Source organism: Vombatus ursinus, unplaced genomic scaffold (assembly GCF_900497805.2).
Source record: "Vombatus ursinus unplaced genomic scaffold, bare-nosed wombat genome assembly UNPS02014810.1, whole genome shotgun sequence".
Classification (NCBI taxonomy): Eukaryota; Metazoa; Chordata; class Mammalia; order Diprotodontia; family Vombatidae; genus Vombatus; species Vombatus ursinus.
This window is the reverse complement of record NW_020954588.1, coordinates 44,562,764-44,589,747: the sequence shown is the minus strand read 5'-3', so window position 1 is coordinate 44,589,747 and position 26,984 is coordinate 44,562,764. Positions and strand designations below refer to the sequence as shown.

The window sequence follows — 26,984 nt, the reverse complement described above, 5'->3', positions numbered from 1 at the left end:
CCCAAGAGATCCATTGCTATGGAGGGACTCCTCTGGGCAATGCTCCCTCATTGTTTGTGTTTCTTCTTAGAATGTGCTTAAATGCATAGAGTGAAATATGTAGGATTATAAAGGAAATTGTTATACGGAATTCTTTTAAAAGGTCACATACCTCAGATTAAGAAACTCTGCTTTACAGTGATACTTCAATATCGTCTTTCAAAAAAATAAAATTCATACAGTTTCCCCCAAGATTAGAGAAATGAACCAAAACTGCAAAAGTTAAGAAAAGGAAGACTATTTTTAGGAAATATTTTTTTAACGTGAGTAACAACTTTTGAAAGCTAAAGTTTATTTATCTGTACATTACAAATTGTAATTTTTATGAAAATGTTGATTTGTTGAATCAGAGCAATAATGCTAGTGGGTATGGTAGGCAGGAAGGTGTTAAAATATATTCGGATGCTCATCATGCCTCCTCAGAGTGAGTACTGCAGTTACTGACCAGGGGGCTGGCTTTGCTGTACAAAGAGAAGCTCTAATACCCTCTAACGCAGGGCTTCTTGATAGGAGAGCCTAGGCTTCAGTAAACCCTGGTTTGAATGGAATCAGAAGGAAGGAATGAGGATTTTCAATTGTTGAGCTTAAAGATGAGAATCATTTCTTTTTTCTCTTCCTGCACCTCATGGACTCCCAGTACCTCAAGCATCAAACATCTTGGTTGGGCTCATTAGGCACAAGATAACTAAAGTACCTGGTGACCAATAGCGAACGGCCTAGGTGTTGATTGCACTGGGCAGCGTGACTATTCCCCAGTCGGAAAGTTCTGTTACCGTCTTAAAAGTCCTTCTGCTCCTCAATCACTGGTTTAAAAAACAACAACCTATAATTGATGTGTCTGTCTTTCTCCAAGCAGGACAAGGGTAGCCTAAATAATGTCATTTAGCAGCATAAGTCAAACCTAAAGTTTTTTTTAATGATATCTAGGTCCCCATCATTTAAAAGACCCTGAAAACATTTGTCTTATAAAAGGGAAAGTGAGCCTCCCTGAGAGACACAGAAATGTTTTGCTGAAGTTTTAGCCATGAATAATGCAAAAGCATCTGTTAGCATTCAGAAAAACAATTCTCATTGTTGGCCATTTAAATGTGTCCATCTCATGTCAAAGCAAAGCGACAGGGCAGATTCATTTTTTCAAGTGGTCACTTAATACAGCTATCTGAAAATAATCAGAGTGGCAGTTTGTGACTATCGTTCCCACTACTTTCAAAATGTGCTTGGACTGAGCCTCACGATTAAAGCCAATGGCTACCCTGCTTTGGCCAGCCTGACTGACTTAGCTGGGTTTCCTATCATTTCATAGTGGCTGGGACAAGGAGGGAGCCATTTCAGCTGCAAGAAAAATCCAGATGTGGCTCAGCGGTCTCTATGCCAGGCAAAAAAATATTTTTAGCCTACCTGACGAGCACTATTCCCCAATGCTGGAAACACTGAAGTTGCCGGACAGTGAACACAGACCTGAAAACCCTCAAACTTGGCTGTGGGGTGGCATTACGGATCACTAAGCTCCCTATTCCAACCCCTGCCAACCCACATACCGCCAGTCTGTTTCAACCAGACTCTGGCATGATTCCGCCTTGTGACACCCTGCTCCATTCCTCTTCCTAGCCCCCCATCAGCCGTGCTTTTAAGCAGCTGTTGTTTCCGGGGAGCCAATACCCAGCAGCTTGAACAGATCAGGGCTGAGGGTTTTAAAATATATTTGTCTCCTTTCTGCCTTGCTCAGGATGCCCAACTTCTGGTTTTTCCCATGTTGCATACAGATTGGCTCTGTTGCTACTAGCAACAGGAGCTATGTAGAGTTCTGCAGCTCTGTAAGTATCAGAATCCATGCCTGCAGGTGATTTACTTTTACAACGTGCATTTAAAAGTCAATTTTGCCAACTTTTATTGATGAAAGACAAAAATCTGAAGATAATGAGAGGGTAAGCAACAGGAATAAATTTTAGGGAAAATGTCAATTTCTTCTTTAAAAATCTGAGAGTTTTTCCTCGTTATTTCCTGATCCATTGGAGCACTTTATTAATTAGCAGAGCAGTGAACTAAAAAGAAAAAAAAGCCTTCACATTATGGATTTTTAATATGAATGATCTGAGTGATCAGATTAATAAAGTCATTCCCTTCAATTTTATTCAAGAAACATTTAAGTGCCTACTATGTGCCAGGCATTGGGGATGCAAAGGCAAGAAGAAAATAACTCCTACCCTTGAGCTTCCATTCTACGTTGGGTGGCGGTAGAGGCATAATAACGCAATATATACATCAAACAGTAGTTACCACACATATACAAAGAAATTCAAAGCCATCTCCAGAGCACCAACAACTGGAAAGATCAATAAGGCCTGGGAGGCAAGTTCTCCGGAAGCAAGGGATCAATCTAAGGAGTGAAGGTGAGAACTGAATGCTCTCTGTACCTGAGGGAGCTCTTGTACAAAGCTACTGAGGCAGGATAGAGAAGGTCATGGTGGCACACACTTTGTGGACTCGTTCAACTGGCATAAAAAGTAAGTAAAAGGGAGTGATGTAAAATAAGGTGGGAGCCAGATTATTGAAGACTTTAAGTGCCAGATTATTTATATTTTACAGCAAAAGGAATAGGGAGTCATTAAAGAATTTGAAGTAGGAAGGTACCATGATCAGATAGTCAGAATTATCCATGTGAGAGCTATGTGGGAGCAGCATTTGAAAGAAGGAAAACTGGAAGCAGGGAAACCAGTTAGGAGCCTATTTTAATAACCCAGGTAAAAGGTGACAAGGGTCAGAAAGAGGGCAGTTAATTGCTGTGGACATCTGATTGGATAGGGGCATTGAGGGAGAAGAAAGAATTAAAAATGAGTTCCCAATGTTGTTGACCTGGGTGACTAGAAGCATGGCGGTGCCCCGAACAGAAATAGGAAGTTGGGAGGAAGGATGAGTTTGAGGCAATTATGATGAGTTTCATTTTGGAGAAGGATGATCATACTTGTAGCGCCAGCTTCTCAGGGTCATTTGTTACGAGAATCAAAGAAGATAATGTCTGTAAAGTGCCTGAAAACCTTAATGTTCTATGAAAATATAGATGTAGCTACTAGCAGGTCCTATAATTAGTATTGCTACCATTACCACCATAGCCTCTCCTGGAGGACAGTAGGTACTGCAGGCTCAGAGAGCCAATGGTGACCACAGGCATCTAGGTTTTCTACTAGTCTGGTTCCTGCCTCTGGAAGAACAGACCTATCCCAAGCATAGAAACTGTTGAGGATAGAAACTGAATGGGTCCCAATTCTATGGGAGGAGAGGGATGTTTTCCCAAGCTTCAAGGTGACATGGATGAAAACAGTGCTGCCTTTAGCAACAAACCAGTGACTTCCGAACAGTTTTAACCAACAAACCCCCAGGAGAATCTCACAACTTTCCATAATCCTTATGTACTTATCCTCTCCATTCCATCTTATTTTCCCACCAGAAATCCTACCCCTGGTTCTTGCTACTAGCAACAGGAGCTATGTAGAGTTCTGCAGCTCTGTAAGTATCAGAAATATCAACCAAGTGGCATTTATTCAATGAAGTATCACCTACTGTGTGCCAGACACTGTATCTGGGGTTGCAAAGCCAAAAATGAAACGGTCCCTGCCCTGGAGGTGGTCCCGGAGGTAAATATCAACAGCTTTACCGAGAGTCCTTAACAGCAGACGTTCAGGATTTGTGAAAATCTAAAAAATTGTAAACTGCAATGTCTACATAATGCCTATTATGCATTTCTGTTTAATACCTTAAAATGTCATGGTGGAGAGAGGACTAGTTCTGGTATCAGAGCACCTGGAGGCAAATCTCACCTCTGACACTATCTGTGTGGTCTTGTCAAGACAGCTAGCTTCTTCAGGACTCAGTTTCTTCCTCTGTAAAATTAGGGTCTCGACCTTCCAGCTTTAAACTTATTATTTTATGAAGGACTCTACACTTTATTTTAATGAAGGCAGCATGGTACAGAGGAAAGAGTGCCAACTGCCATCAGATGCCATGGGTTCAAATATCACTTCTGGTGTTTACTAGCTACCTCATGTTGGGGCAGGTCATTTTAACCTCTCTGAGCCTCAGTTTCCCCATCTGTAAAATGAGGAGGTTGGACTGAGTAAACACTACAATCCCTCCTAGGCCTAGATCTATGATCCTATCATCCTAACATATCCCAAGCCCCACCCCAAAGGTCACAAACAAACCACCGGTCAGATCATTTCTTTGTCCAGGCTCAGAATACAAAAGGCTGGGGGGAAACACATTGGCATTCACAACCTGTAGCTGTGCTTTCAATCTGTATAAAAACAGTCTTTATTCCAATGAGGAGAGTGTTCCCTTAGCAACCAAGCCACTCTCTCCTCCCAACCGATCCACTTACTTACTTACCTTAACTAGACTTGCCACTCTCAGAGATGGGATTTTTTTTCTAACCTACTTTGTATCCTGAAACAATACTCACTTTCCGTCTCATGTCTATCCCCTTTAAAGACATCTGAACAAACAAGTCTTTCAACAAAGTTAGAGGGTGGTGTCCCTTGAAGTATTCACCTTCAACATCATGTTTTGAAGATAGACTATATAGGCTTCATATGTACAATCTATTAACAAAAAAAACTATTTGGAAAACTACTTAAGACTATTTTATTATTATTAATAATAATAGGCAGCATCAATATAGTGTGCTAAGGTTTGCAAAGCACTTTATAAATATCTCACTTGATCCTTATTACAATCCTGGGAGATAGGTGATGTAATTATCCCCACTTGGTACAGATGAGGAAATTGAGGCAGACAGAGGTGAATTTACTTGCCAAGGATCACACAGCTATTAAATGTCTAAGGCGGAATTGGAACTTGGGTTTTCCTGATTCCAGGTCCAACTCTCCCTAGCCACTGTGCCATCTAACTGCCTAAAGCCCATTGACAGGAGAGCAGCTAACAAATTATAGTATGTGACTGTAATGGAATATTATTGGACCATAAAAAATGACAAAGAAGAAGAATTTAGAGAATCACGGGAAGACATGTATCAAATGATGCAGAGGAAAGCCAGCGTAAGCTGGATGACAACATGGACGATGAGTACGATGTTGTCGATTACTGAAACTGTGGGGATGGAGGAACAGAGGTGGGGGAAGCAGAGCAATGAAGGACAGCACCAAAGAGACCACAGAGTGTAGTGGAAAGGGATTTGAATCCTACCTTGGACACTTTCTAGCTCTGTGACAATTAACCTTCCAGATCCTCACCTATTTCATCTGTAATATGGGGATGCTAGTACCTAGTTCACCAGTAAAGGAAACTCGAAAAAAACAGTTGAACTCACATTAATTGTAATGACTAACCTAAGTCCCAGAGAAGAGAGGATGAAACATGCTCCCTTCTCTTAGTAGAGAGGTAGGAGGACTGTGAATACTCAACATTGGATATGATCTCAGATATGACCATTTTGTAAGTCTATGTGGCAGAATTGTTTTTCTTTGTTATACAAAGGGAATTTCAAATGTGTAAGGGGATATATTAGGAAATGATTGGCATTAAAAAAGGCACCAATAAAACTTTAAAAAACATGTAATATTTACTATATATGTACAAAATTTTAAGGATACAACCAATGGTTATTTATTTGTATGTGAATTCTCAATTTATTAACAAGAAGATTTTTCCAACTCCAGAAAACTTTCCTTGATGCCTCAGCCAATTCTTGGGTACTTCCACATTATTACAACACACATCTGATGGTATTACTGGCCAGTAAGCATCACAAATATCCTGGGTTTTCCCTGTTTCTCTAAACATTTTTTACTGAGGAACAATAGAGAATGATTGGGTATGGAGAACTGGACCTTTAAAGGGAGCTGGTTCTGGATAGCTGACAGCTACACCCGAACTCTGCAATAAGAAATTCTGTTTATTTTTAGTGAAGAAAGGGAGCTTGGTAAATCTCTGCTCCTCTATTATTCCACGAAATTTGAGACAGTATGATCTGTTGGTTACAGTCTGATACTAATGAGCTCAGGGTCATAGGTCTGATACCAGCAAGAGCCCATTAGCTTTGAAAAAAACCCAAAGCCTTCTCTTTCCCCAGCCATCCTAAAGATGTACACCTCTCATCCCAAGGTGAACCAGGCAGGAAACTGTAGCCAAACAAGCACGGATAGTCATCACTGAGAGGCCACTTAACTGTTTGTTCTACTGATGGGCAGGCAGGCAATGGATTGTTCCTATACAAGCAGCATAGTTCCTTATAGGAAACAAGGTTTCAGGATAAGCCAAGCACCCAAGCAGGGAAAGACCAGCATCAAAATATGTCAGTGTCATTTGGGTCTTCAAGGGATTAATATTATCCAAATTCAGTCCAAATTCTAATTCTCTGCTGCTACAAAAAAAAGCATGTTTTGCTTTCCTGTGATTTTTGTTTTGCAATAGCCACACATCTTAACATAATTCATTTTGGGGGGAGTGGGGGAGGCTACCATTTCACTGTATTAATTCAGGCAGATTTCTAGAGTTGAGCACCCAGTACCACTGCAGCCATCAGTAGAGATAACAAGATTACTTTTTCCGTAATTAAGAGCACAAATCAAAAAAGCTCCTTTTTATAGCTACAGGGAGAGGGAGAGGAGGCTTTTTGCCGTGTTTTTTTTTTCTTCTTAGTTCAGTGGATTTAAACAAATCTTTCAAATCACTAACCCAGAAATGGAGGAGGTGGGGTACCCAAATCACTCAACACCATTCATTTAGGCTCTTCTCACATCTGGCTTTTAAGGAACTATTAAATCATTCAAATAACAGGATTAAAGAGCAGCACTGGCTGAATATGGACAGAACAGCTTTGCTAGGACCTGTGAACTGATTTGTAAAATTTAAAAGGTTACAGTGTCTATTCGATGCTGTCCACTAATGGATTGTTTTAGTCATCTTAGTTCTTACTGCCTGTCCTTGGGCCACCTAAATGACAAGAAAAAAGGTTGCATTTTGTGAGCAAAAGTTTAAGCTAGTTTAATAATAGCAGCTATCATCATCATCATTAGGCTGGTTTATTAGAGGATGATGTTGTCATTTTAAATATTCAGAAAATAAAGTAAACTATTAGTTATACACTGCCCTCTACCTTTAATCAACCCTGCTCCTACTTAACATTTTCCAAACTCTTAGGCTCAACACCTTCTATGGTGCATCACAGAAAAAGCTTTGGCCTGGGACTCAGAAAACCTGGTTCTGTCATTAACTATCTGTGGGACTTTGAGTAAATCATCTGACGTGGAAAATAGCCAAAAGGAGGAGAAGGAGGAGGAGGAGAATCTTTAAACTATAAGTAAGTGAGCTTGACTTTGACTCCTGGGGAAATTCTAGAATGGATTATTAAGGAAATGATTGGCCACCATTTAGGAAGAGAAGCAATGGTTACAAAGAGCAAATCTGGCTTTGCCAAAAACATATTATGCCTGATGAGCCTCATTTCCTTTTGTGTGACAAACTTGTTGATGAGGACACTACTCTGGATATAATTTACCTAGATTTTAGCAAAGCTTTTAATAACAAAGTGTTTCATATTTCTTGATGAAGAAATATGGATCAGACAGTAATTCAATCAGATCTACTTTGAACTGGTCATATAGCTAGACTCAAAGAGAACTTGGGTAATAGTTCATTGTCATCATGGCAGGAGGTCTTGGGTGGAGTACTCCAATGATCTAGATTTGGCCCTGCACTATTTAACGTTTGTATCAGTGACTTGGATGGTTAGTTCTTAAACGTGCAGATGAGAAGAAGAGATGAGGAATAGCTTGTGTTGAATGACAGTTGGGCTCCCAAAGGATATTGACCAGCTAAAGCAATGGTGGTCAAAGTATGGTTCAGCGACCTCTCCAGGGTCCCTGAGATCTTTCAGGGTGTCCATAAAGTCAAAACAATTTTCATACTCACACATCATTCCTGATATGGTGAATAACAATAAATATGACACATAAACAACAACTCTTTGGCAAGTTCTTACTAACTTTTAAAAGTGTAAAGGGGTTCTGAGACCAAAAAGTTTAAGAACCCCTGGGCTAGGTAGGACATTTCGAATCAAAGAAAGGAAACAAGCAATTATTGAGTGCCTATTATGTGCCAAGCACTGAATTTTACAAATATTATCTCATTTAATCCTCACAACAACCCTGGGAGGTAGGAGTAATTATTATCCCCATTTTACAGTTGAGAAAACTGAGCTAGAGGTTGAGTCTCTTGTCCAGGATTACATAGCTAGTAAATGTCTGAGGCCAAATTTGAACTCAGACCTTTCTGATTCCAGGCCCGAAACTCTATCCACTGTGCCACTAGCTGCCTAAATTGGGCTGAATCTAATAAAATTAAATTCACTAGTGATAAGTGCAAAATCTTGTTCTTGGGTATGTAAGTATGAGGAGGCATGGATATACAGTACTTGTTTCAAAAAAGATGGGGGTGGGTGTGAAATGGGAGTTGTGGTGGTCTTCCAGTTCAACGTGGGTCAGCAGGGTGATGTAGCCACCAGTGCAATCTTAAGCCACATTAAGAGAGGCATGGCCTCCAGGATTAGGGAGATGATGATAGCTCTGTACTAGGCCCTGGTCAGCACTTTTCTACAGTGCTGGGTTCAATTATGCATGAATCAGATAAGCTGAAGAGTGTCAGAATGAAGACATCAAGATGGTGAAGAACCCTGATCCCATTTCGTGTGGATCGGTCAGTCGAGTGGCATTTAGTAAACTCCTACTATGTGCCAGGCACTAGGCTAAGCACTGGATACACAAAGATTAAACAAATGAAAACACTCAGCATAATAATAACTGAAGGAGGCAACACTCAAAGGGAATGAGAGGTCTTTAAGCTTAAAAAGGGGATAGACATGTTCCACTCGGTGCTGGGGGCAGAGCCAGGAGCTTTGGGGAAAATACAGACTCCCCCAAATAGCAAATTTAGTTTTAATGTCAAGAAAGCCTTACTGCCCAACAGAGCTGTTCCAACATGGATCAGACTGTCCTAAGAGGTGGTGGTTTCCCTTTCCTTGGAGCCCACCACATGATGCTAGACCAACACTCGGCAGATACCTTAGAGCAGGTGGACGGGTTGAGTTGGCTGGTTCCTGAGGTACCTTCCCCTCTTAAATTCTGTGATGCTGACCTCTCTGAGCCCCACTTCCCTCATTCTGTAAAAGGAAGAGGCTGAGGTGGGTCACTGAGCCCCCTTTTAGCTCTGCTGCATTAGTCTACAGTCCCCATCACTAACTATGGAACACCCTTCCTTCCCCTTCAGCCATAATCCCAATTTTCCCTACTCAAATTACCAAGAAAAATAGAGGCATTCTAGAAGGACTTCGTTTCAGTTTGGGGGTAAGACTTAGATCCTGGCCTCGCCCCACTTCTTTGCAGAGACGGACTGCAATGGGTATGTAACACTGTATACATTGTAAGCCTTTTTGAAACAATGGTTAGGTTTAATGAGCTGGGTTTTTTCCTCTTGTTTCCTAGCTGTTATACAGAATGATCCTCTGGGAGGAGAGAGGGGATGTACATTGGAAAATGTGGATAGTATAAAAATAAAAAATATCAATAAAAAATTTAAGTTGCTTCCTGAACGACAGAATATGGAATACATGGTCTCTTCATGTAGAAATCTCTTTTGTCCCCCAAGCAACCATCTGTGGCTTCTTTCTGGACACGGACTGTGATTTTTGTTTGCATGTGAATGCTTATTTCTGAGTCCAGAGATTTGAACTAACTCCAATTTTGGAAATGATTTGGGCATTTTGCCTTGTTTATAATCTTAAAGCCCACAGGCTTTCCAAATGATCCACCCAAAAGTACCTCTACTTGTCAATCAGTTAATTATAGATGTAAACTTACTCCATCACACATTCCAAGCACTGGCTTTGTCTTCTCTCACATGCCCACACTGTTGCGTATAACTAGGTTATTGAGTAAAACATCTGGATGAGCCCAAGTGCCGTCTGTCCCAAATCTAAAAATCTTCCAGCCAGCTCCCATAGAATCATTAAAGGATGCAACTCCTTCAAATGATGATGGAAATAGATTTGAATAAAGTGGGTCCCTGAGGACAGATATTTACTGACAAGTGCATCCCAATTCCAGTATGAAAAAATTCCCCTAGAAAGTGTGGAGCAGATTGTCAGCTCCCTCAGGGCAAGGCAAGGACAGTTGCAGGCATTTCTCCGCCCACTCTACCTTGCAGCTCCCTCAAACAGAGTGAGGTGTTCAGTGTTTCCATTACCTGGTGTGGTACCTGGTGCACAGCAAGCACCTAATGAAGGCTCATGTGTTCACTGAGAGATACAAAACTGGGCTCTATCACCCAAATGCTAGATGAAGCCATTTTTATGTGATTACCCTGGTATGGTGTGGCATCAATACAGCCCTGCCTGTTCTTTCTCTACTATTTTGTTCCTAAGTATATCAGAAAAAGGAGACAGCAGGGTATGGTAGAGAAGAAGATTATAGATGAGAAAGGTCAAATCTAAATATGTGATAATACAACATACATAATACATAATACATAATAAAAGTACATGTATAATATAAATTAGTATAAATAATATATTATATTATATAAATATATAATGTATAACAAATTATATATAATATATAATAAAAGTACAGGATGATGCATAGTTTATATGTATATGTATGTGTATATATGTATATAGGTATATGTGTATGTGTGTGTGTGTACATATATATATATATACATATATATGTTTGTATGTATGGTTCTACAGAAATGTAAATCAAAGCTTAGAATACTCTGGCAAGACAGTTCCAGAGGGTGCCTGAAGTCCTGGGGTATAGTAGAGTTTCGACATTGCTATAGATAAGTGATCCATCAGCCTGGGCTTAGAAAACATCCAGTCAGTAATAGAAGTAACACCAATGAAACCTGCTATTTATACAGCATTTTAAGATTTTGTTTATTTGCATGATCTTGGTTACACAGTGATTTTTATGGAATTTCACTATGTGTTGTAATGGAATTTGATGTCAAATCTGATAAATATCGTATTCTTAGGAGACTGGGATTATATTTGAGATTCATTTCCCAAATGAGGAGTTGTACCGATGCAGGTCAGCACTAACTCAGCTACTCCATCATAGAGCTGCCTGGGGCACCTTGTCACTAGAGTGACTTGCCCAAGGTCACACAGTCAGGATATATCTATCCTGTATCTGTGACATTCTATTTCCTAACAGCTTCTACTCTTCTCATGACAGCAGACTGCAAAGCTCAAAATGTCTTTTTAAAATCAGCCCGCCATCACCTACCTCTCTACCTTCACCACACAGACCGAGAGGAAAAAATTAAGGGGTTAGAATTATAGATAATCCCAGGCATCTTCCTGGCATACGGGGACATCTATCACCTGCTGGCATCCATCCAACACATAGGCTCTATCTCTTCCAAAGAACATGTTTCCTGTAACACCTTAACATCACAGCAGGGCGTTGTCTTCTTCCAGTCAACAACCTCCTTAAGGAGAGAGGTGTGGGACAATGGAAAGAGCCTTGGCTCTGGAGTCAGGGAAGCTGGGTTCAAATCTTGCCTCTGGCACTTTCGTGATTGTGCAAACCTGAGCGAGTAAGTTACCCTCCATGCGGAGCACATGAAATAACACTCGCAAAGTGTTCTGCAAACCTTAAAGGCGTTCTGTAAATGCTAGCCGCAACATCTGGGGGGATTGGACTAACAGGCCGTGAAGGACCCTTCTAGTTCTAAGTCTGTGATCAGGACACAGTTAATGGGTGAGGTCCATGTGTCACCAGTTAAGTAATTAAATCTCTCACTCAGAAGCACCTTTGTTTAATATCACTTTGTTTCTGGTTCACCCAAGGCGAGTGCCATTTCATTATTTCATGGCACTTTGTCTTTTTTACCCATTTGGATCCTAATATTTCTTCCATGGTTTTGTACCACCTTCTATTAAGCCCCTCAGAGAAAATCTCAACAAGCCAGTTCACAAGGTAATAGAGAGACGCTTTTAGTAATATCACAGAATCCTTCCAAATCCTGTAGAACGTCACATTTGTGGATCTTCTTTGAAATATAATTAAATATCTTCTAAAGCCCAACCCAAAATACCTTCCCTCCTGCATAAAACCTTTTGTGATCACTCAGACTGGTAACAACCTTTGCTCTCATCTCCCAAATTCATTTTGCCCCTCTCTCATTACATCATATTAACTTAATCAACAATATTACTCTTACTACATGTTAAGCACTGTGCTATGCTCTGGGAAGACAAAGAAAAAGTCAATAGAATCCCTGCCTTTGAGGAACACACACAGTCACTGACATGTGTGTCTTATCTTCTATTAGACTATAAGCTCTCTGACGGCAAGGACCATGTCTTATCTAAAGTATGTATGTATGTCTCCCACTGCCCAGCCTGCCAATGAAAAGCACAAAGCATCCATGACTTGACTATACTTTCTCTGTCCATTTCCATTTCAGTAGAACAGAATCACCCTGAAACCCTGCAGTTTCATGTTTGTCTCTAGAGGCACCTTGCTCATGGTAACCACTTAATAACTGTTTATTAAACTCAATTAAATTCTTCCTTTTGAAGTAGCATCTCAGCGTCCCTTTTTCTTGCCTCTTCTCTGGGCTTCTTGGCACTTTAATCAGTAAGGAGATGAAGTGTTCCTACATATTCACTATCATTTTTTTTTTCCTGGCTTTTGACTCATCTTGGAGTTGCTGACAGGAAAGTCCCTTTGCTTATCCTCAAATAGCCTGGGCAAAATTCCTTATCTTTTACAGGCTGCAGTCCTTTTAGGAATATTGCCAAGCAACCTAAAGCTTTACAGGTTTATTTCACATAAATATCATTATTTGTTTCCCTGGGAAATGGGGAAAAGCGGAGAAGTCTCCCAAATGGGAGTTTCATGAACAAGGATGCTCACCTGTAACAGGCAAGCCATTCAATCCTTCCACCATTAGAAGTCTCACAGTCACCTTTTGGGCTTCAGAAAGACACCCCAAAATGAGATACCACTTCTCTTCTAGAGAATGGAACATAGTATTTCCTCACTTTCTTCGTAGGCAGATGTGGATAAAAGTCTTTTCTTCTTGTGGATAGAGGAATAACTAACATATTCACTAATTTACTCTCTCACACTTTCATTCTAACATGTATTTTCTCTCTTCCTCTCTCTTTCCTCCTCCAGCCCCTAATGTTGGGAAGTCCAGTGGTCTCCTGTCAACACTGAGGCCCAACCAGGCTCAGAAGAGCCATCCTTCTTTCATAATCATTGTGTGTCTTATATTTCCAGAATTACTATGAGTAGTCTGTCCTAACTGCATGGAAGTCATTTCTTACAAGATTTGTATGAACAAAAAATTCCCCTTAATAGTACCTGGGCTTCACTGTACCTCTCTCTTCTTATTTTTAAATAATATTTTATTTTCCCCCAATTATGTGTAAAAACAAATTTTAACATTTGTGTTTTTTTAAAGTTTTGAGTTCCAAATTCTGTCCCTCCCTCCATCCCTCTCAGCCCTCCTCCTTGAGATGGTAAGCAATCTGATATAGGTTGTACACGTGCACTCATATAAAACTTTTCTACAATAGTCCTTTTGTGAAAGAAGACAAACAAAAAAAAAAAAACAAGAAAGAAAAAGTGAGAAATAGCATGCTTCAGTCTGCATTCAGACAACATCAGTTCTTCCTGTGGAAGTGGAGAGCATTTTTCATCATGAGTCCTTTGGGATTGTCTTGGATTATTGTATTACTGAAAAGAACCAAGTCATTCACAGCTCTTCATCATACAATATTGCTGTTACTGTGTACAATATTCACCTGCTTCTGCTCACTTCATTTTGTATCGGTTCACATAAGTCTTTCCATGTCTTTCTGAAATCATCCTGCTTGTCATTTCATATAGCACAATAGTATTCCATTGCAATCATATGCAACAACTTGTTCAGCCATTCCCCAATTGATGGGCATCCCCTCGATTTCCAATTCTTAGCAACCACAAAAATAGCTGCTACAAATATTTTTGTACAAATAGGTCCTTCCCGCCTGCCTGGATACAGACCTAGCAGTGGTATTGCTGGAGCAAAGTGTATGCACAGTTTTATAGCCCTTTGGACACAGTTCAAACTGCTCTCCAGAAAGGTTGGATCAGTTCACAACTCCACCAACAGTGTACTAATGTCCCAGTTTATACGTCCCTCTTCCAATTGAAAGGCTGTCCTTTCCTGTTAGGATTTAGCCTGGCGGGTATTCTAATAGGCAATGGCCAGGAAGATCCCAAGAAAAATGATCTTCAACAGATCTGAGAAGCAACAGGCTCATTAAAAAGGGAATATAAGAATAAATTAGTTTTTCACCTTTCAAATTGCTATCAACTAAGACCATTTTCTTGGTTTAAGGGAATAGGCAGGTCTTCCTGATCTTATGTTAGTGCAAATAGGCTCTGTTTTCTCAGCATGACATTAACTGAGTGACCCTACTGTAATATTGGAAAACCTCTAAGTTTCCTGGCCCCCAAATCTCTGTAGCAACCACCTCAGTAAGATCCTTCTTTGGTTCTGTAAGAACCAAGTGCAAATGCTGTAGTAGCAGCAGTGACAGCTGCCATGGAGAGGGGCTGAAATGAAAGAAGGGAATTCCCCGCCCCCACTCCTGGGAATCAGTTCTAGCTTGATACTCAGTGATGTGTAGCCATTAAAAAAAGGAATACTCATCCTATCCCAAGGCCAGAGTTATTCCAGCTGCACAAAATTAACCTCTACCGTCATGCTTGGTCTCCAACTCTCCTTCCAGATGGCGAGACAATTTTATATAAACACAACATTTTGTACGCTTCCCCCAAGCCCCCATTTGCTCTTGCTGCTCAGCAGACTAGGAATGAATGCAAAACCCTAATGAAAAAAATCATGTATTCTTAACACTGAGCAATGTGTTCATAATTCATAAGAATGAATGAATGTCCTTCTCATCCAGCACACATTGAAACTCCCAGTCAATTAAAGTGATTACTTAAGTACACCATGATGGCCATGGCATTAAAGATTTGTGATGGTCACAGTCTACAGTATCTTCAATCAGAATATTCCTGGGGCTACAATCTCAAGGCAAGCCATTATTTTTCCCTGTTTTTTTTTTTTTTTCCCAGACTCATGGAGTCTTTTTGGGCAGATCAAAAGACATGATTAGCAGGAAATTGCATTTTTCCTTGCAGTTCTACAAAAGTAAGCAATTGAGTGAGACCAAGAAGATAAAAGATGTGCATTATCGGATGGGAAGGGGGAGAGGGGGGCTGAGTCCAAAGTAACCGCTAACGAGATGTATCACTGGTCTTATAATCTGACAGAGTAAGAAATGTTGAACTTCTAAATGTGTTGAAATCCCTCACCGAGTTAACTCAGGGCATTAAAATATGGCATGAAGGTAGATTACAGACAGCTGCCTGATGATCAGCCAGGTGACAGAGTACCTTAATCAGTTCGTCATTCATTAATCCCTTAACGTATGCTCGGTACAGCACCTTCTAGGGATTCCCCAAGCTTTGACGGGACTGAACTCTTACGTGGCAGGTGTTTGGTCAGTGTTAACTGCTCTGGTCCTTGGTTATCAGTCTTCTACTCCAAGGAATATTGGCTAAATGCTTTCCACGGAAAGGTCAGAGGAGTCCTGGGACAGACTAGGTAGAAAGCATGCCCCAAATCTGACAACTGGAGACCAAGTTTGAAACTGAAGCTTTTTGAACGTTCTATGTGGATCTACATAAAAGACAGCCTGTCATGAGTACCAACTAACCATTGATTGATTGAAAATTACATAAATACCTCAAGGACTTGAAATTTGGGTGTGAAAATTATCTCTATTGAGACAGATCACAGCCCCTCTAAAGCTCTGAGCTGGAGAGAATTGTCTCAGGCTCAGAGTAGTCATGTCCTTGCCCCATGATCACACAGCCAACAAGTCAGAAGTAGCATCTGAACACATTTTTTTCTGCCTGAAAGTCCACCAATGTATCCACAACACCACTCTGCAACACTGTTGAAAATTATCAGCATTAAAACCAGCAGTTCAAGATGACAAGGGCCAAGCGGCTAGGATTGTTGGTTTTGTTATTTTTTTCAGAGCTCTGGAATAGGCAAATATTCTCCTTTAAGTGATAAAAATAAGTGATTGATAGTAATTTTACTAGGAGTTCTCTTGACCTAAATTTATTAAAATGCAACTAATCAAATTGTTTGATTGTTCTCAGTCTGACTATTAAGGCAGGAAAAGAGTACTGAGGAAGAACATGGTAGAGGGGGGGAAAGCCCCAACTCTGGAGTCAGAGGGCCTGGATTCAAACCTTACCTCTGGTGCTTTCTTGGGACAAGTCCCAACCTCCTTGAGCATCTGTAAAATGCACAACCTGGTTTCCAAGTTCCCTTCCAGATCCATACCTAGCGTCTTACGGTCCTTAGTTTGGAAGGGCTACGTTTCTGTCATGGATAGCTAGGCAGCACCATAGTGCACTACGTGCTGGGCCTGGAGTCAGGAGTGAGGGAGTTCAAATCCAACCTCAGATATTTACTAACTTTGTGACCCTGAGCAAGTTACTTAGGCCTGTTTACCTCAGTTTCCTTATCTGTAAAATGAGCTGGAGATGGAAATCACAAACCACTCCAATATCTTTGCCGAGAAAACCCCAAAAGAGGCCATGAAGAGTCAGACGCAACTGAAAATGACTAAAAAACAACATTTCTGTCAATGGAAGATGCTTTTTAAGAGCCCTCATTCCCCAGACTCATCCTCCACCTTCCTCTTACTGCACAGCTATGCCAATGAGGGAAATGTGGAAATCCAGGGATATTCTGAAGGGAATGTCCTCCCCCAACATTTCTATACAGGTAAAATCTATCTCCTCCATTCAAATCCCCATCTGATGTGATGGTCATGGTCTACAGTATCTTCACTTCATTCTGGGATGGAACCCTAGTTCTGGCACGTCCCACCAAGCTGGGAAGGCTTTGTTTATCACCAAGCCACAGGCGATGTGTCTTTGGAGCCAGGAGCAGTCTAGTTAACTCCAGAGAGCCTCATTGGCAAGAGGTGATCTTTTTTTTGCCATAAAAATTTGTAACTTTCTTTTATGAAAAGGATGAGTCGCTATCTACGTTGATGGAGGGAATAATCACGCTGATGGAATCACAGAACCTTGAAGTTTTAAAGAAATAAGGCTAAAATGAAGGAGAAAAGGAAAGCGTCAACCAGGAATATCACCCAAGGGAAAACAAAGGAGAGTTTGCAGGAGAGGGAAGGGCAAAGTTACATCCTTGTCTCTGAGAAGGGTGTTCGGAAGCTGACTTGTACTTCCAGATCTGATCTTCTTTAGTGCTAGCTATAGGAGCTAATTCTCTTTCCTGACTAGCTGCCTCCCTATGTTAATGTCCAGCTGCCAATGTCCTCTGAGACTGAAAGCTTCACAGGGCCAGCTGAGAGACAATATTAGTCACAAATTAGCTGCCTGTCACAGAGACAGAGGATTTGACTTGGAGTCCAGAAGATCTCAGGTCAAGTCTCCCCTTGGACATTGACTAGAGTTCTGATCCTAGGGAAATCAACTTCTCTCGGCCTGAGTTTCCTCAGCTGTAAGATGAGATAATAATAGTAAACCCCACCCCTGCAATTGTCATGAGGCTCAAATGAGATATGTGCAAAGCACTTACTAAACCATGAAGTGTCATGTACATGCACAGTTCTCATTAGTACTGGAGCCAGGATGGCACTTAGAGGTCTTGGGATCCAATCTCCTTAATTAATACCATACATGGGGGCAGCTAGGTGGTGCAGTGAATAGAGCTCTGGCCTTGGAGTCAGGAGGACCTGAGTTCAAATCCAGCCTCAGATGCTTAACACTTACTAGCTGTGTGACCCTGGGCAAGTCACTTAAACCCGATTGCCTAAGCAAAAAAAACCAAAAAACAAAAGCAAAAACCAATACCATACATGAAGAAAGTGATGCTCAGGGACACTAAATGGCTTACTCAGGATTCCACAGACAGAAGGTGCTTCAGTGTTTGAACTAAGTGCTCTGACTCCAAACCCAGCTTCCTCCCATGGCACCACACTGCCCACCTTCATGAGAGAAGCAAAATTCTTTGGTCACTAAATATGGCTCACTGTCACCAGGAGATGAGGGAGAGTCAAGAAATGGCCACTTTCTCCATGTAGGATAGAAAGCTGGCCTCTGAGCCAGAAAGACTCGGGATCACTTTCTGCCTTTGACATATTTGGCTGTGTGACCTTGGGCAAGTCACAGCCTCTCAGTGCCCCAGGCACCTCTATCATTTGCAGAGAAGGTGCCGATCTGTATTGGTTGCAGAAATGTCTTTATCTGGTAGTTCCCTATAATAATGAAATCACAGATCCAGTCCCTTCATCACCCCCATCTTTAGTGTCCTTTTCACTCGGAAAATAGCATTTCATCTTTCTGCAAGGTTTAAGAAAAAAAAGCTTCAATGACTCTTCATGACCTCAAGAACAAAATACAAACTCCTCTGTTTGGCATTTAAAGTCCTTCACAAACTCTCCCCAGCCATCTTTGTAGACATACCTAACATGACTCTGCCTCATGGTCACCATGCTCCAGCCAAATGGGCCTCCTTGCAGCCCCCATCAATACCATCCCATCTCCCCAGTGCCTTGTCCGAAGGCTCTCCCTCCTTACCTCTGCTCCTTGGGATCTCTAACTCCCCTCGAGGCTCAGCTTAAAGGCTCCCTAAAGGCTTACAAGAAGCTTTTCCAGATTCCCCAAACTGTTAGTGTTCCACTTCCCAAAATAATTTGCTTTGTATGCAATTTGCATATATTTACAAAGTCCTATTACTTTCTGCAACCAAGTATAAACTCTTTGAAGGCAAAAACTATTTCTTTTTGTCGTTGTTGTTTTGCTTTTAAACCTTTGTATTTTCCACTGTGCAGCATTCTGCAGAAACCAAGGGAAACATTACATGAAAAGCAAGCAGGTATGTGATACAAATCTTTGTATCTTCCACTCCACACCATGGTGCCTGGCACACAGTAAGCACTGAATACTTGGTGAATTGAACTGGGTGCTGATGGAATAAAAGGGACCTCTTTGCAATGTTTTACTTGAGAATATGGAATTTAACCTTAAGCCACTGGCCTGGAAACATTTCCTTTAGATAACCAGTGTAAAACTAATACTTAGGAAAGGTCAGTGACTATGCTCCTGGCTACACTGAAAGGGTGGATGAAGATGCTATCTTCTGATTTTCTTAGCTTTCATGTCCCTTTCCCCTTCTATAGGCTATGACCCACTGATGTTCCAGGAATCATTAATGGGGGGCATCACCATTTTGCATGACTTACTTGAAAGCCAGATTAGATGTACTGATTTCCCCCAAAGTCTGTGATCTGAAGCAGTACATGGATCCTTTCCTAGGCAAGAGTTTATAATGAGCAAAATCTAACTTTCCTTTAGTTTCTGGGTGGCGTTTTTTTTTTTTCATCTAAAAGCATGCAAGTTTTCCCCCAGGTCCTTTGGTCCCACGCAGTTAATCACACAGGGACTGCTTATTAATTTCATTTTTTCAGTTAACACCAAGATAAAATCATCCTAAGTGATCAAGAGAAAAAAACCAGGTCTGAGTCGAATGTTAGCATCCATTATACTTGGGATTCTGACCTCTCCATCTTCTGAGCAGTGTAGGATGGTCTGGGCAGAGGGAGGTCAGTTAACTTTAATCAGTCCTGTTGCTACAACCCACAAGTGGCTTACTTGTAGGAGATAAAAGGAACCACCTAAACCAGCTGCTGATCACCTTCTGTCACACTAATAATCTGCACCAATACAATTTAGCTAACACAGCAAGGACGCCACATGTGTCAAGTACATAAGACCCTCTGTGATTCAAGGAATTCAGGGAAACCTGTATTTTGTTACAATTATTTAGAGATTCCCCTATTGTGTGTTTATTTTTCCTACCAAGGACCTTGAATGGGAAGATTCCTATATCTTAAGGGCTTATTTAGACACTGAAGAAAGATCTCAAAAACATGCTCTACTTTTGTAGTCTGAAAATCTCCCCACGTTGGTCCCCAATCAGCCTTTATCTGCTCCTTGGTATGGCCAGGCTCCAGCTCATTCCTGTTCTTCTCAAAGTGGGATAGGACTGGCATGAGATTTGGAACCAGGAAGCCCTCAGTTCTAGTACTGGCCCTGACATCTACTAGTTATGTAACCCCGGACAGATCACTCCCCCTCTCTGGGCCTCAGTTCCCTTTTCAGTAAAACATGGATAATAGTGCCTATAATATCTTAGAGCAATGGATAAGCATTGCTATTGAGCATTAACTATGTGCCATTCAAAAAGAGAAAGACAGTTCCTGTCCTTACAACACTTCCATTCTAACAAGGGGGACACAGTACATAGATAAAAGGGTCCATATAAGATACATGCAGAAGAAAGGAAGAAAACCTTAACTGATCAGGCTCAGGAGGCTGGAGGGATGGCAGAAGGAGGCATTTGAGAAGGCATTAAGATTAAGGAGGACTAAAAAAGACCTCTCACAGAAGGAGGGACTTCAGCTGGGAATCTAAGGGGTGGAGGTGAGGAGAGAGAGCGTTCCAGGCATGCCAGACAGTCAGTGACCCTCTCAGAATGAGGAGAGGGAGTGTTTTGTACAAGGAAGAACAAGAGGCCTGAGTCACCGGATCTCAGAGAACATGTAGGGGAATAAGGTACAAAGATTAGAAAGACAGGAAGGGATTGGGTTATGAAGGGCTTTAAAATCCAAATAAAGGATTTCCTATTTGATCCTGGCGCCCATAGGAAAACCACTGGATTTCACTGGGAAGGGAGTGATAATGGTCAGGCTTGCCCTTTATGAAGAGCAGTTTGGCAGTTGAATGGAGAATGGACCACCGTGGGGAGAAAGCTGAGGCAGAGAGGTCAGGGATGAGGTGACAAGGGCCTGCACAGGGGGGGGGGGGGGGCAGTACCAGAGGAGAGGAGGGCCACCTATGAGAAGTGCCAGGAAGGCAGAATCAACAAGACTTGACCACTGTCTGGATACAGGAGGTGAGGGAGGAAGGAATCAAAGATAACATCTAGGTTGTGAGCCTGGGAGATTGGGAAGATCTGGGTAGCCTCAACATTAATAGGGAAATTGGAAAGAGGGAAGGGTTTGAGGGAAAGATAATGAGTGATTTGGACAGAATCTACCTGCCTTATTGTGAGCATCCAGTGTAATAAAGTATGAAAAGCATTTAGAAAACTTTAAAGCATTAGATAAATGTCATTTATTATTGTTGCTGTTCTCATTCCTCTCTGATATACAATGAAATTCTGATAGAAATGGTGCTCAGACAAGTCACTCTCCTATTATTATTACTATTAATTATTACTATTATTACACATTTAATGTCCATCAGACCATTTCACGGATAGATAGAAAGATTGCCTTTTTGTAATTAAAAAAAATAGTTGGTAGGTCAGCTCATCTTCTACCAGCCTACTGAAAGCATCAGGACAAGGGAGAGGGTAGATATTTCAACTTTTCCCCACAATGTTGATTTTTTAAGCTAGGTCTCTATATTTTGAGTTTTTAATTCCACAGAGTTTGGAAGTTGAGCATCTGTCATGCTAACATCCACTAAAAGTCACGTTTTTACATATTTATGGGTCAACCTCTCATCACGTCTGGGCACCTGCCAGTGAGAGCTGCTTCTGTGGTAATACTCGTGTTCTAGTACAACTTCCATGCTGAACTCTCAAGGATATTGGGCGGTTGTTTTTATCTGGGGACTTGTTGTACATGAGTTTGTGAATGATAGTAAGCTTCTGCTGCATAATTCTGATTACTTGATTATGCTTTTTTTCCCCCAGGGTATTCAGTAGGGGCTAAATTTTTACAACCCTCAGTGATGTTATAGGGTTTCTATCACTTTTTGGCAAAATTTGCATTGATGTGTAAATCCAGACGGCCTTAAGCTTAACATGCCTGAAATTGATGGTAGCAATAATCTGGTGGTCTTGAATCACCACCATTAACCCCTCCATTTCCATCAACAAGTCTACACAACTTGACCTTTGGTTTGACATTTCTTTGTTGACACATTATTGTGTGAATTCATGTGAATGTCATCCATGAGTTAAAATATGAAGCAGAACATTTAAAATTCAGTCCAACAAGTTTGTCAAGTATCCCTCAAAAACTAAATGCTATGTTAGCTGCCAACAGATTGAGAGAGGGAAAGGACCTTGGAAGCCATTTGGTCATGTCCTCTCATTTTACAAATAAAAAAAAACTGAGACCATATCAGAGACCGGCGTAAAAGAGGAAATCATAAGATGATATCATAGGGATGTGAAATGAGAAAACTCCTGTTAACAAAAGTAGGTCAGTATGGCTAGACCCAATAGCCCAGAGAGGAATAATGTGTAAGAAGTTTGGAAAGACAAGTAGTCAAAGTTGGAAGAGTCTTAAATGCCAAACACAGGAGTTTATATTTGATACTTAAGGTAATAGAGAACCATGGTGAGGTTGGGGAGTGTACAGTGACATGATCAGATCTGCACTTTAGTAAAATCATGCTGGCAGTTATGTGGTGCACAGGTTGGAGTAGGGAGAAACTTGAGGCAGGTGAGAGGAAAGGATTAGGACTATCCACCGGGGGAATGGGCTACTTTGGGAGGTGATGGGATCCCCCTCCTTGGAGGTCTTCAGGCAAAGGCCCAATGTCCATTTCTCAGGTTTGTTATAATGAGGATTCCTTCTAGGTTAGGGTTGGACTCAGCCACTAAGAGTTCCTCCAAACTGAAATTTTGTGATTCTGCAAATTAAGGGCTATGTCCTGATAGAGAAATGGCCAATCCCACCTCAGATATTTATTACCCATGGAACCTGAGGAAAATTACATAACCTCCCTGGGCCTCAATTTCCTCATCTGTAAAATGAGGGGTTTGGGCTGGGTGGCCTTTAAGGTCCCTACCTGCTCTGGATTGATGATCCTAAAATCTTAATCTAGTGTTCTTTGCTTAAGAATCTTTATATTCCTTCAATACTCAATACGTAATGTGGGCTCTCTCATTAGAACGTAAGCTCCTTGAAGGCAAGGATGCTTCTTGTCTTTCTGTGTATCCCAGCACTGAGCACAGCGTCTGGCACATACAGCACACTTCACAAATGTTTGTTGACAACACCACCCAGGTGAGATGTTCTGCCCCTCCTGTATTCTTAGAGCGTTTTGTCTAGAGCTCTCCTTCCCTCCCCCACCGCTCTCTACTTTGCCCTATATTTATCCGAGTGCGCCATATTCCCCCGCCCCAATGAGCCCCTGGAGAGCAGGGGTAGTTGAGTTCCTATAGAAAGAAGCCCCTGACCCTTTGGAGTTCCCTCCAACCACTTGTTCTCCCCATCTGACGGATAAGAGAGTTGAACTCAGTAATTTCCAAAGTTCCTTCCAGTTCCAAAAGTCTTTGAATTTATCATGATTTGTTTTTATTTTCCTCAGCCTTTTTCCTACTATCACATAACCCTGCTTCCTTCGTCACCTTTCACAGAGCTTAATGCAGAACCCTGCTGGCAGCGGGCCATAAAAACACCTGTTTTCAGAGGAGAAGTCTGCCCCCTGAGTCCTTGTGAATGAAGGAGCCAAATCGAGTCAATGTCTTAAAATACATTTTGAAAATTAGCCAGAGACTTGTTATGGGAAGGTCTGTTAATGCATCAGTTCCTGTTTAGTTTGTCTGGGCCCCAGGGCTTCACACTGTCCAGAAGGCCAGGCTATCCTCCACTTCTCTCTCTCTGCTGCCACCCAACCTTCCGTCTTTTTCCTCCTTACTATTTTCTTTATAAACATCTATAATCACTTCATTCAAAGAGGGGTACTCTCACATCTTGGAGCCAAAGCAGATCTTGATATGTCTAATCACGCTACAGAATAAAAGAACCACGGGCCAATCAGAGGGCGTCAAGATTGGCACGGTGCTTAGCCAGCCACAACATATTAGAGTCTTTTGGAATGAGGATATTAACTGATAGGTAGGCAGTCACCAGCACCTATAAAGGGTCTACTGCCAGCAGAGTTCTGCATTAAGCTTTGTGGAGGATGACGAAGGAAGCAGGGTTAAACACGTGTCTCCTCCCTCCTCACATTCAGGATCCCTGCTCTGGAAGCCAGCTATCTAGGGTTACCTTTTGAAATCAGTTTAATTCTTTTAACTAGTGCAAAAGGAAGAACTTGCAGACTTCTATTTATTTGAAGGTCCCTGTCGCTGGAGTTCTAGCTCTTATCCTTCACACATCTGGATTTTATGGTTTTAAAGAAAAATCAACATACTCTTTAAAAAAAAAAAAAAACCTGCATGCAATTTGTTGAAAGAGGAATTGATGATTTCCCTTTTCCTATGTACCTATGGAACAAGCCAAGGGAGCTCCCCGAGGGTGACTTCATAGGTAATTGAATTTCTTGTGAAAACAACCAAAAAAGGTCTGCTGTGCCTCACGGGGCACTCCTTACCGCCCACATCCCTAGTCACAGGTCCTGGGCTGACTAAAAGAAGGTAGAATAAAACCAGAGCCTGGAGGAGCCATCTGCCCCTCCGGAGAAGCAGTCACCTCAGCTCTTCAATCCCACCCACATGAAGAAGCATCTGGAAAATGCTGAGCTAAAGAGATATTGTGGGATTCCAGAGCCAAGAGAGCCCTTAGAAGTCAGCTGATGGAACCTCCTCATCACAGAGTTGAAAAGTGAAGACCCAGAAAATGAAATGAGTTGCCATGGTTCACAAAGCTGGTTAAGTGGCAGAAATTAGGACCCAGATCCAATACTTAATTTCTATTATGCCAGGCAGCAATGTGATCTATGACATCAATTTATGAGACCTATTTCTCCTTTTCCTCCCTAGAACTTACTGACAACCACCAGAGCAGAGAAAAAGCATTGGCAAGGTTCTGGTGGAGGGCAACATATTACTTCTGGACCAAAAGTCTGAACTTACTGAATATGTAGAAGGATATCCAAAGGACAGGAATTCCTCACGTTATCTTGTATCGGGCTTCCCATACTCCAGTTCTCTATCTCTAGTCAGGCTGATATGAGTCCTTACCTATGGACTCAGGCCCATCCAAAAGTGAACCCTATTTACAGTCCTAAGTAAGAAGCATCTATAGGAATGGGAATGGAAGAGACAATCACAGAGACAGAAAGGAAACAGAAACAAGATACAGACAGAAATGAGAGAGAGACAGAGACAGGGACACAGAGACGGAGACACTGAGACAGAGATAGAGACAGAGAGACACAGAGACAGACAGACAGAAACAGATGTTCTGCATACACCTTCAATATCTTTCTTACTGCTGGTCTCTGTGTCTGCTATTAAATGCTACCTAGATCCTGACCCTCACAACCTCATCTCTCTGTGATAGATTCCAAGCACCTCTCTGAATTACCCAAGGCTTGTAGCCTGACTTCCTGAACACTGCTATCCAATCTATTAGAGGTTGACCTAACCTGACCACCAGAGAACCCTGTAACTTCCTTCTTTGATTATAATCTAGACTTTCTACTTAGAACCCCACTGTCATCTTTGTCCTGGCTGTGCTGATCTTCTGGATGCTGGAATATTCTGCCCATTTGAACCCCCAACATCTACCTGTTCTCCACTTGTGCAGAAGTCTTTCAGACTCAGTTTACCTTTGTGAAATTCCATTAGTATGCTTTTCCCTTCCTGGCTATGCTTATCTTTCCCTACAGTAGTCACATCCCTTTCTGCATCCGATGAAATTTGGGCATGACCTTTTTGTCCAACCCTCTGGTCTCCTTCAGACTCTTCTGATATAATTAGACACTCTTCTGGTCTGTCATCCCCCAACTTTTCAAGTCCCAAGCACTGATCTCTTGTTCCTATTCCTGTGATGAAGGATGGATGAAAATGGACAGTGAATTGAAGTGGGACTATTAGAAATTACAAGCTCATGAGACAAATTTTCAGAAATGGCAGTTACTTAATTAAAAACAAATCAACCTTCAGTCCTCAGAGCAGGAAGCAAGAAAGGCTAAGCATCTGGTAGAAGCTGCTTCTGTTGCTCCCTTCCAGTGACATCAGGACTAGGAGAGCTGCTAGCTCCGTCTCTACAATGGCTTTCACATACTGCTTCTGCCACCGTCTACTGCCACACCTCAGACCAGGCTGTCATCTCTTCTCACCTGGACTATCACAACTGCCTCCCAACTGGTCTTCCTACTGCCAGCTTTTCTACTCTTTAGTCCATCTACCACACACTGCTCAAGGAATATTCCCAATGAACTGCCCTGATCCTGTCATTGTCTCTCCCCAAAACTCTTCATTGGCTGTGCACATGCTACTGAACAAAACATCCTGGCATTCAAGGACTCCACAATTTGACTTTGGATTACCTTTTAAACTTTATCTCCTGCTATTCCCCTTCATGAATTGCATATACCAGAAAAATGGGACTGTTGAATAACTTTGGTTCTCATTTTGCCATCTCTCACCTCCATGCCTTTGCCCATCATCCCCCAAGCATTGAATGGACTCTCCCAACAATGTCTATCTATGAAAGTCCCTTACATTACCAAGAGTTGAGTCCCTACTGGCTTTTTTATCCAATCTAGCATCAAGACCCGAATGATCCAGGAGTGGCTTTTGGCATTCAGCCCATCAGTAGCTAAGACAGGGACTCATTCAATGCAATACTGCATTTGGATAAAAACTCAGTAGAACCAATGCTACATAGAAACTGTGTTAAGTTTGAGCCCTTCCTCCCCAGGGAGGGAACACAGGGAGAGTGTGTCCCCGATGTGTTTGGAGTGGGCATGTTTTATTTCTATTCTATTCTATTCTATTCTATTCTATTCTATTCTATTCTATTCTATTCTATTCTATTCTATTCTATTCTATTCTATTCT

The 26,984-nt window shown here is 41.5% G+C and overlaps 1 protein-coding gene across 1 annotated transcript in view; it reads right to left on the bottom strand.

Moving 5' to 3' along the window:
- The window catches only part of PLCH1 (phospholipase C eta 1), a 204,145-nt gene that overhangs the window by 105,892 nt on the left and 71,269 nt on the right, over positions 1-26,984 (bottom strand). The window lies entirely within an intron of this gene.